Source organism: Cygnus olor, chromosome 2 (genome assembly GCF_009769625.2).
Source record: "Cygnus olor isolate bCygOlo1 chromosome 2, bCygOlo1.pri.v2, whole genome shotgun sequence".
Taxonomy (NCBI): Eukaryota; Metazoa; Chordata; class Aves; order Anseriformes; family Anatidae; genus Cygnus; species Cygnus olor.
In genome coordinates this window covers 2,250,800-2,261,686 of record NC_049170.1, presented here as the reverse complement: position 1 = coordinate 2,261,686, position 10,887 = coordinate 2,250,800, and the positions used below count along the sequence as shown (strand labels likewise).

The following is a 10,887-nucleotide window of genomic DNA, read 5'->3' as shown; positions in this document are numbered from 1 at the left end:
GATAACAATGCCTGTTTTGACAGATGCTTGGGTCTCTAGATGAATAATACTATAGCACAGCAAAAAAATCTAATCATTATTATTATTTATTTACTACCACTCTGGTTGACACAAGGGGATAAGAGTAAAATCAATCCAGAGCCTCTTCATTGAGGCCCCTAGCATATTTCCCCCAAGACTCACAAATCAACACTGCTAAGTAAAGAAATTTCCACTTAACACCTCATCACCCCCCCACCCTTGCAAATGTTTATGTACATACTTACCTTTATTAGCAGGGGGGAGCCCCTGGGATTCCTGGTATCGGTAAAGAAAATGTGTGCTTTTGCAGGGCAAAGGGCAAGCTTGGGGTTCTCTGGTTTGCTGGCTGTTTTTTTTTTGTTTAGAGGTGGGTTGTTTTTAGAGGTATTTTATGCAAGGTCTTATGGCTGAGAGTCTGGCAAAGACATCTTTAATCCTGAAAGGAAGGGGGAGTGTAGTGATAGGACAAGGGTTAACAGTTTTAAAGTAAAAGAGGGTAGATTTAGATTAGATATAAGTAAGAAATACTTCAATACAAGGGTGGTGAAGCCCTGGCGCAGGCTGCCCTGAGGAGCTGTGTGTGCCCCATCCCTGGCAGTGCCCAAGGCCAGGCTGGATGGGGCTGGGGGCAGCCTGGGCTCGTGGGAGGGGTCCCTGCCCATGGCAGGGGGGTGGAATTGAAGGGGCTTTAAGGTCCCTTCCAACCCAAACTTTTCTATGTTTCAAAGAAAATTAAAGGACAGAGGTTGCAGTTATGCAACAAGAAAGGAGATTCACCCCCTTAAACTTGGGAACAAGTTGCACCAGCAACTTAATGCCACATAAGACCACCACATCACAAAGGGGTGTCATCCCATGAGCATCAGTCAAGTCTAGCTGATGGAAGATTTGGCTTATTTGTCATGAAATGGGAATAACTGTTTTGTTGTTGCTGTATTTGTTTGTTCGTTTCTTTTTAAGAAAATCGGATTTAAATGAGCCAGGAAATCAGATTTAAATGTTCAAAGTGTTTTCTCCGAACATTTAGAGTGTTTATCCTTGTCTCTATTCTGAATCAAATTATATGTAATAATGTACTTTATAAAATAAAATAAATAATAATAATAAAAAAAGGACACAAGGAAGGAGACATATTCTTTCTTAGGATTTTTACCCACAGAAGCAGATTTGACTTCCTTACACAAAAGAAATTTTCTCCTCCAGTGTGGATGCCCCCAGGATGAACCACAAATTCAGAAGAATCCTTTACTGGATGTCTTTCAGAGAGGTGGGATGTTTGCATTGACCTCCTTTACTAGAGAAGAATTAAAGATGCCATAAAACAAATGAAAGGGAAGGATTTGAGTGACGATGGAAGATAAAACTCAGTCAGAAGATTTTAACTTCTGATACTACTTAATACTGGCACTTTGGGATAACCAGATGAGAACCTTTTCTTTCCTCTCCATTTTGTTCTGCTGTTTAAACTCTCAAACGTGTCACCAGTGCTGCTTTTGGAAATGTAGACGTCTGCTGCATGAAATTAGAGAAGGAAAAACATTTTCCAGGAGTGGAAGAGTTTGGAGGTTTACATGCACATCAGGGTGCCCTGCTAAGTTTAGACACCAAATTTGGAATAAGCCAGTATGGAGTTTGTTGTCTCTGGCTGGTACCTAGCTTGATCATTAGCCATAATTTCTGTTTGTCTGTGGCCAGCTGTCTCACTTAACCACCTGGCTCTTCCACAAAGACATCCATCCATCTCTTTATTTCCTTCTGTGACAGCATGTCCTGCTTTGAGGATATGATGCCAACAATAGAATGAAGAATAGGCCTCAACAATTCAAGATTAACAAAGCTCTTTATTGTACAAACCAACCGGTCTCCAGTCTGTTTGCTAATTTAAGGGAGACAATTTAGGCATCCAAACAATTGCAAGGTCAAGCTAAGGGATCAGGAAAACATCTTTGCTGAACTCTAGGCCACTACACACCCCACTGTGCAGCAATGTTCTGCTTGGCCTACTGCTCTCACTGCTGTAACTGTGAGTGCATTAAATGCTGTACCCATGGACCTCAGTTACAGTCAATAGACTACTTACAAGCATTAGTTCTTCAGATTAGGCTTCAGGGCTCAATTCATTAAAAAAAAAAAAAAAAAAAAAAAAGTGTGTTATATATCTATATATCCCCAATTTCATGTAAAACCCTAGATTGTTTCATCTGAAAAAATGTAGTTGTTTACAATGTCAGAAGACTTTGTACAAAGGCTGGGGAGAATTTGTCCAAATCTGTTTCTGTGGAAGTTTTCAGAGGATTATTTACTGATGTGCAACTAAATTCCACACTTTTCTTGTGCCTGGAAATATTTTGGAAATATAAAGAAAAATACCTGGTAAGAATATTCAGGCATATGAACACCTCCTCCCCTCACCTGTGCCCTTCCCTTCCCCCCCCCCCCCCCCAAAAAAAAAAAAAAAAAAAAAAAAATAATAAAAATCTGATCAGTTGAAGACTTAATTTGGCAAAATCGAGCTTCCCCAGATAATGTTATAGGGATTACTATTTACAATAACATTGCCTCAGCACTTGCTGCTACCAGCGCCAATGAATAGGCAGGCACCTTTGAAAGATGAGGCAGTATTATTGATTCTTCCTCATGAAAGGGGAACCAGGAGGCAGGAATACTGAATACATCTAGCTACAGATGTCAACTCTAGATCAACTCAGCCCGTTCCAAAGTGGTTCAGATGAATTTCACCTCTTGTAGAAACTGAAAGAACTTGCAAATTTAAGGCCTGCTTAATCAGCATTTACTTGATGTCATCAGTATAAATGGGATGGGAGCACCAGGATATTGGATGAGGAATGTCTTTCACCTCCCATCTGTTTCATGGCTATACCTTGTCCCTGCCCTTCCTGCAGGTAAAATATTCCCTTATTCAGGAAGCTGAGACACCAGAAGGTGAAGCGATTTGCTGAAGGCTGCACAGGAAACAGAACAAAGCTAAGACATTGTCATAGTGACACCATAGTGTCACCTGTTGAACACATTCGTGCTAAAGACAGTGCACAGAGGACAACTTGAGCCAATGGAGATTAACTATATGGCTGGTTTTCTTTTTGTCTCTCTTGATATCCTCCACCGCAGCAGTTGGCTATCCATGCCAAGTGTACAGGAATGCATTTAACACTCACTTCAGTATTATCAACCAGAGCTCTTGCTGGTGAGGACAAGGCAATTCACACATAAACTCTAATTAATGCAATAGCCGTTGCACTCAGAAACTCTCTCCTTTTCCCCTTATCCCTCCCACACACATGCTCCCTCTGACAGGAGCTAGGAGTTTTCAGTTTGCTGTAGAAAGCAAATGAAAATACATCAATCCTCGACTGCTTCTTTCCAGCCTCAGTTCTATTCACTCTGGATAAGATAAATATAATGTATGTTACAGCCACATATGGATTTTCCTACAGTCCCTTTTATACTTTTGAGTGTATACACCTCCTCTCATAATAGCTATTGCCCTGCTGAAGGGGCTATAAATTCTCTCTGAGATGCAGCGAGTATTCCTTGTGCAGCCCTCAGTGTAGCTATGATTTTCTTGTACCAGCCATGAGGCATCTACACTAGCTTCCTTCATATTTCACATCCAGCTGGGGACATTGGCCGTGGCCATCACTAGAGAGATAAGTGGAGAAAGACTGTTTGTACATAGGGATAACGTCCTCTTTTCCATATGTAGAAATTGTGCCCCAGTAAATGCTGCAGTATACGCCCAGAAGAGTTCCAGGCCATGAGTATCCCTTTACAGAAAGAGCCACGTATTTTGGTCCTGCTGAATCCCAGATCTTCTTATAAAGGGCTGGGAAAGTTCTTAGTACCCCATGTTCTCACTAGATGCAAGGCTGTTATTCTGGGACAGTTGTTGGCTCGGCTGCCTGTTGAGTACCCCTCTGCCTGTAGATCTGCTACCTACAGCTGCCTTGACCAGTCTGCAAAAGAAGAAAACACTGATCAAGGGCATCACTCACTCCAGATATGTGTGTTGCCCAAGATGTGACTCAGAAAGGCTTCCTTTTAAGAAGCATTTCATTTGAATATGAGGACAAAGCAGGGATATCTCTGTAATTCTATTTTTCTTGGGCAAATATTGTAAATATATGAGTGTTTGTGGCTTTACACAGCTGGAAATCATATATTGCCTCATCAGTGCTGCCATGTGTTTTGAATGGAGGGATGCATTGTAATCATTCAACCCTTTCATTATCCCTCCATTCCTTCCTCTGCCCCTTACCCCCTTCCTTCCTGACGTCTCTCTCTCTCTCTCGCTTAAGAATTGGCCTGTGAGAGAGCAGAAGTGAATGTTTAGGGTATTTTATTTCTCATCCCAGTGCTCAGTACTTTTGTTTTGTCAGAATCTGTTTACCTACCTACCTGTCCTAAAACCTTTTTTTTTTTTTGTACAGATTTGTCCACAGTTTCTTTTCCCCCTCCATTTATATGTCACTTCTCCCCATCACACAGTTTTGTACATGAATGGGTAGAGTAGGTTGATTTTGGAACAAGTTTTTTCCATTGCTTCTGTCCTTACAGAGAACCTTGCACGACTGGCTTCTACTCTTTAAAAATGAATTCAAAGCATAACTGTAAAAATAACAGTGACAGCACCAGTAATACAGACATCAGTTACCATATTTCACTCTGAGGTTCCCAAACATGGATGAATAAGTGAAACCTGTCTGCAGTTAAAAATAATTTGAAAACTTGCAACTCCCCGGCATCCTTAGGGAACAAAGCTGATATACATCTCTAGCTCTCTCCTTTAGTATTATTTTCTCATGCTTCACCTGTCACCTTTGCACAATGTTTAAAACCCAGAAGTACATACATTTTTTAGCTTTTATTTTTATTTTTTTTCTGTCACACAAAACTTTAAAACACAGCTACATGTTGCACATCCCTGTCCCAGATTCTCTTTAATTTCATTTCCAAGTATGCAAATATTTCAATTTTATTTGATTGTTACTCTTACCACGTGTAGTTACAGCATGACTTAGCATGCAGAAGTGTCATTCCAGGCAGTGTTCCTGGAAGGAAGTATTCATGCCCCTTTCCGAATCATTTGCAAATGAGAAATGACCCTGCTTAACTCCTCGGGGTCACAGTGCCTTGGTTAAATGCTGCAAAGGTTGCAACACAGTGGGATTTAACACTCTCTCCAATGACTACTGTCCTTGTTGTAAGGAAACATAAATCCCTTTAGGGTTTTTAGATCACATCTCCTGAGATTTTGACTGAGTTTCACTTTGAGATTTGAGATGTGCTTTGGCTGCAGAAGTCAGTCACCTACTCCAGCTCGCACTGGCCTGGTCAATTATACTCTCCACTCCATGTTTCCATGGGACTGAGGTAGGAAATCTGAGGAAGGAAGAAACAGAGAGGAAGATCACTTTCCTGGTATCTCTCAGGCACTTAGTGGAGCTGGCTTAGTCATACGTCCTTCCAGTTAAACCTCTTACAAACACAGGGTGGTGGTAAATATGTATTGGGAATGGTCCCTAGCTTGCACTAACCTCAAATTGTGCATAAGGATTTTTTTGGAAGACTGCCAGTTGGCCTGGGGAAAAATTGTGCCAGGGTACATGTTAGCAATGCAAAAGTATAAACTCAGCCATCTTCCAGTGCTTAGGAATATTCCCTGGCACTTTTAACTCAATAACATAGACAAAATACATAAACACACACACATGGCTCCCTTGTCACATTTGCATCAGCAAATGCAAAATGAAAAAAAAATGCAAAAATGCAAAGTCCAGGTTGCATTTTCACACCTGAAGACACAAACAAGTCTTTCATTCAGACAAGTTCCCTGCTTCCCTGCAGCTGAAAGATTCAGTCTGTCTTTTCAGCCTTGATTGATTTTCTCCAGCCTTTGTCTTTCTCTGTAGCCCAAGGAGCCAACCTCTTTGCTGGTGACAGCCAGTATGGTGCTGTGGATGTTGAGGAAATGGTGCTGAGTTATGCCTCCTGAGGGCCTGGCCCAAACTGATCAAACTTCCTCCACAGACTTAGTTTAGTTCTCCTTTACTGGACAGAAGGTGTCTAAGGAATGTGATGATCTCAGTCACATTCACGCTCCTTGAAAGATCATCTGATCTTTCCTCAGCGTTATAACCCCCACATGCTGTGCTTCTCAAGCTCCTGTGGGCAATCCCGCTATCCATGTAGCAAATTAAAGCCTCCAGACACCTGATCCGGGGGATGGAGCAGAGCCAGGGGTCTGTCAGCAGAACCAATATTGCCCAAAGGGTGGGCTCAGGGCGGCGAGGTCAGCCGGTGTGCCATGGCCATGAGCTGGTATTTAGTGGAGTGAGTTCTTCTCCTCGCTTGCTGCCTCTTTGTTGGCCCTGTGTCTGCTCCACAGATGGGAAATGACATTCCTCTGTGCATATGGATTCGTTCTGCCCTGCCACACCAACACCAGTGCCGGTGCCTGAGGTTGCTGCTGAGAGATGCAGTCCCCATCTGGTTCCCTGATAACCCCTGCCGCTAATGCTCTCTCGGGACTGGGGGTTACATACTCAGTTCTCTGAGATGTTAGAAGCCAGAAAGATTTTTGCATCTGGTTTTCATGTGATCCTGACATAAAGGGCCTGGAATGCAAATGGCTCTGGGGGCTGCTGCTTCAAATGAATCCCGAACTCTCGTTCTGGGTCTTTGATCCTGGACCCCGGTTCTTCACTTCAGTGTTTTCCCAGGAATGGATGATATTCATTTTCTAATTCCCTGATGGAGAAATAGCCTTGTGTTGTACAGACTAGTCTTAGGCAGACCAGTCATGCAATCCTTTGATCACCTTTGAAGGAAGAAGCCAGAACCACAACATTTAATCTCCAATTTTTGCAGTATAATCTTGGGTTATCTACCCAGTATTTAAGTCAAATCTTTCTCAATGGACAATTTTCTCAGTTAGATGGCCATTCTGTCTTCAGGTAAGCAACAACTATCCAAACTCCCTGCCTGTGGTACAGAGGACCTACTCAAATGTTCTGCAGCTCATGTCCCCGCCCTCTGAAATGAGGCACATGAGGGCAGGAGAGACTGACACCTTACCCAAAGGAAATATCACACCAATGAAAGCATCTCCAAGGTCTGATCTGGGGGAAAGATTATTATGTCTTGACGTTCTACCTTCAAAATCTGCTAACAGTGATTTCCAATATTATTGGCAAACTTTTGCTATTTTGCAGTCAGGATAGAGAAATCAGCAATTCACCTGAGCTAGTGAAGTCACCATCCTTACGATGACTGGAATGAGTCCCTGCATCTTTCAGACACCGTCGGACAAATGCATCCTTCTCAAGTCCCTACGTAAAGGATCCTGGCTCTTCAGTATCTCCTGGTATCTCGATCTTAAATCCCTGCTGTCCCTGGAAGACAGATGCTTTAACCGTCTCTAGCTCTAATGTCGCAGGGTGTGTCCCTGCTCCCCCCCCCATTCATGTCCTCAGCTGCTGGGGTGAAAACAAGCCCAGGAACCCCACCCTTCCCCATGTCAGCCTGTACGGCAGGTTGGGAGGTGATTCATGTCGGCTGACCTCATGTAGTCATGGGCAAGTGTCAAGCTTATGTAAATGGGCACATGAGATCCAGCAATGAGCTAAAATATTCATAACCATAAACTAATGAGGGCTCCCAGACTTCCAAGTGAAAGCCCAGTGACACTGGGAAGTCAAAGTCATTTTGGAACCCAACAGATTTTCTCCATTTCTTCATGGGAGAAGCCCCTTCCTGAGCATGCTGTGTCTTTCCTGCCTTCCCAGACACTGTAATGAAACACCCCCCTCCAGCCTTCAAAAGGACACTACATGCTTGTGCTATGTTTCAGTGAAGCTCCTGGCAGGAAATTAGTTGTGGAGGGATGGTGATAGTGCTGTGCTTACTCAGTCCTATCCCTGTTTAATTGGGAAACATTTGTGTTTTATAGGCATCAAGAAAAAATGTTCGCATTACCTAATATGCAGGATAAATAAATCAGTTATGGCAGGGACTTGCATCCCATTTAAGAAGATGGTTTGAACTCTTCCAATTATTTGTGCACAATACTTATGAGAAAGAAATTCTACCCTTTTTGATCACGTCTGCCAGTAAGCAACTTGTGCAAGTGGTCTCTTGTCTGCAAGGGAGGAAGGTAGCAAAGTGTGACATTAAAGCTAAAGACATACAGAAGACTTTGTCTGGTCCTCTCAGTCTAGTGGAAGATTGCTACTTCCCTTTGTTTTGCTGCAGTTTTCCCATACAACTCAATAATCTTGACTATACAATCTCAATCTTCGCATACAATCTCAATAATCTTGACCTCTCTCAGAAAAGCCTGTGCACCCCAAAATGTAGTCCCTTCTTTCAGTCCTACTAAGTGGTCAAAGAGAAGATAATACAGATTAGATGATTTTTTCTCTCTCTTCCAACTATAATATTGCTTTTCATGAAATAAAATAAAAAATAAAATAAATAAAATAAATAAAAATCTTTATAAGATCTATATGATATTATTATTAGAGTGTAGAAAACCAGTGTAAATGAAAGAGATCTGATTTGCAAATTTATATTCATCAGTGATTGGACTGCTTGAAAGAGTAAATTTGTCTGTGCTAAGAAAAGCTGACAGCAATATGGACCACAAGAAAAACAGAGACTGAACAAATACAGTTCAGAACTGGGAGTTGTTAAAATAAGTGTATTAAATAGTTATAATTCACAGTCAAAATTATGTGCTTTCATAAAAACCCAGATGACTTATGGAGGAAATGAACATTGCAAGAATTAAAACTCACGAACAAGATAATTTTTGTTTATAGTAGCACTGCACCATTATCAGGGGTGCTAAAGAAGCAGTTTCACAGATTTGGGTCCTGCACTCTGTCCCATTTCGCCATGGTGTCCCAGCTCCTCCCTTGCATGTAGAATCCTTTCCCTTCTCTGCTGCAACACACTGTCCATCTCCTCCTCCCCGCACCAAGTGCTGCTCCAGCTGCTGCGCCAGAAGGACCATCCTTGTTGACTGACCAGCTTTCATCTCAGAAAAAAAATAAGGGACCGAAATATAATTGCCTACAAGTTGTTCCTCACTCCTCTAATCAGTCATCAACGTTCATAAGCCTTGTAGGTACCTAATTCCTCGCAGTGTTTTACCCCTCTGTCTGGTGTGGACAGCAAGTTCAACAAGCAACAGGGAGAGGCAGGCAGGCAGATGGAAAAAATCAACATGATCATATCAGCCCATCTTCCAGCAGAATCCAGGTTAAAATCTAATGAGGGAAAGGGGAAGAAGGCAGGGGGCCAATAATTTTGAAGGCATTAAATGGAGAAATATGATGAGAGAAGCTACATTCCACAGCTGTCAGGACCCTAGGAATTTGTTTTGAATATTTTTAGAAAAGACAGACATTGTAATAAAAATAAATGCCCATTTCCAGACGTAGATGATCAAGCTTTGAGGAATGATGGTAGGGCATTCAATACATATTTGTGCTCTGTAGTTAGCGAGGCACAGGAAGCTGGATTCGTATCATGAGAAACAACTTTCCACCCCACCTGTAATGAAAAATTGTGTTTAATATTATCTCCTAGGGTTATGCATTTGCAAGTCAGTAGGCCTAGATAGATCCCTGAGAGCTGGCTGGCTGCAGGACTAATGCTTTGGCAGTTTCCTAAGCAAAGCAAGCCATTCTCCAGACATGTGCAACTGATTTCAGGGGTCATAAATAGACTCCTGCCCTCCTGCCTTTTTGCCTGGGCCTGAACCCTGGAAAACCAGACTGGCTGATGCTTGTGCCGAGGGAGAGTGTGGGGATGACTAGTGCATGTCACAGAGAAGAAGAATATAGAAAATATCCTAGATAAGTGTTATGATATGTTTGTTCTATTCTTACACTCTTGCCTAATAACTGCTGTTGGCCACGGTTGCAGATAAGATATTGCAAGAGGGAAAGCCTTAGACTGGACCCGGAATGGTTAGTCTTGGGTTTGTGTATTAAACCTGGTTTTCTGGATCTCTCTTCTTGCTCACGATGGAAAACTGGAATAACTGGCATAACTATGCACTAATTCATCTGACATTAATTCAGGAAGGCTTAGGGAAGAGACGATATGGGATCCAACCAATAAGGAATTACTATATAAGGTGTCTATCAACATGATTTAAAGAACAGGAGAAAATTAAATGAAATGTGTCCTATTTGTGCTTTGGTTGAAAGAATCTGGTTGCTAAAAGGAAAAGCATTGATTAATCTGCACATAGTGGTGTCTTTCTGGAAGATAGAGATGAGGAAAAACACAAGTTATGGGGTCCAATGCAGAGACCACTAGGTGAAATTATAAGATTTGTGATCTAGAGTAAATTAGATGAGATGTTCTACAGCTATTTTCTTGCCTTAAAATCTGACAAGTTAGAGTAATTATATTTCTGGATGTCTCTCATCAGGTATTATATAATTATACAATAATCAGATGCCCACTTGAACTTATCTGTGCTTACAATTGTGTTATTTTGAACATGATTTATTTGAGGCCTATTTTTACTTTTCTCTGCAATTCTCCACTGAAATAAATATTGAAAGCTGCCATTGAAAGCCTTCTCCAGTGTCTATTTGTGTTGAAAATACTTCTCCTCAGGATGTTGAGGGATGTGTGTATTTAACCCCATCTGAAAGTCAAATGAGTCCTTGACTATTCTGTTGGTCTAATTTGATTCACTTTGTTTATTAAGTAAAGCCAGATGGCAAATGGCCTTTGGGCCACCTAGTGATGTAAATATATATATATATACATATATGTATATATATACACACACATATATATAATATATATATATATAAAATTTAT

At 41.5% G+C, this 10,887-nt stretch overlaps 1 long non-coding RNA gene across 1 annotated transcript; it reads right to left on the bottom strand.

The window, feature by feature from the left end:
* Positions 1–4,901: 4,901 nt before the first annotated feature.
* Positions 4,902–7,429, bottom strand: LOC121066249. The gene is made up of 2 exons (XR_005817617.1): positions 7,280–7,429; positions 4,902–5,421 (listed from the first exon to the last, which is right to left on the bottom strand). It is a non-coding gene; the product is annotated as an uncharacterized LOC121066249 (long non-coding RNA).
* Between the last annotated feature and the right edge of the window lie 3,458 nt (positions 7,430–10,887).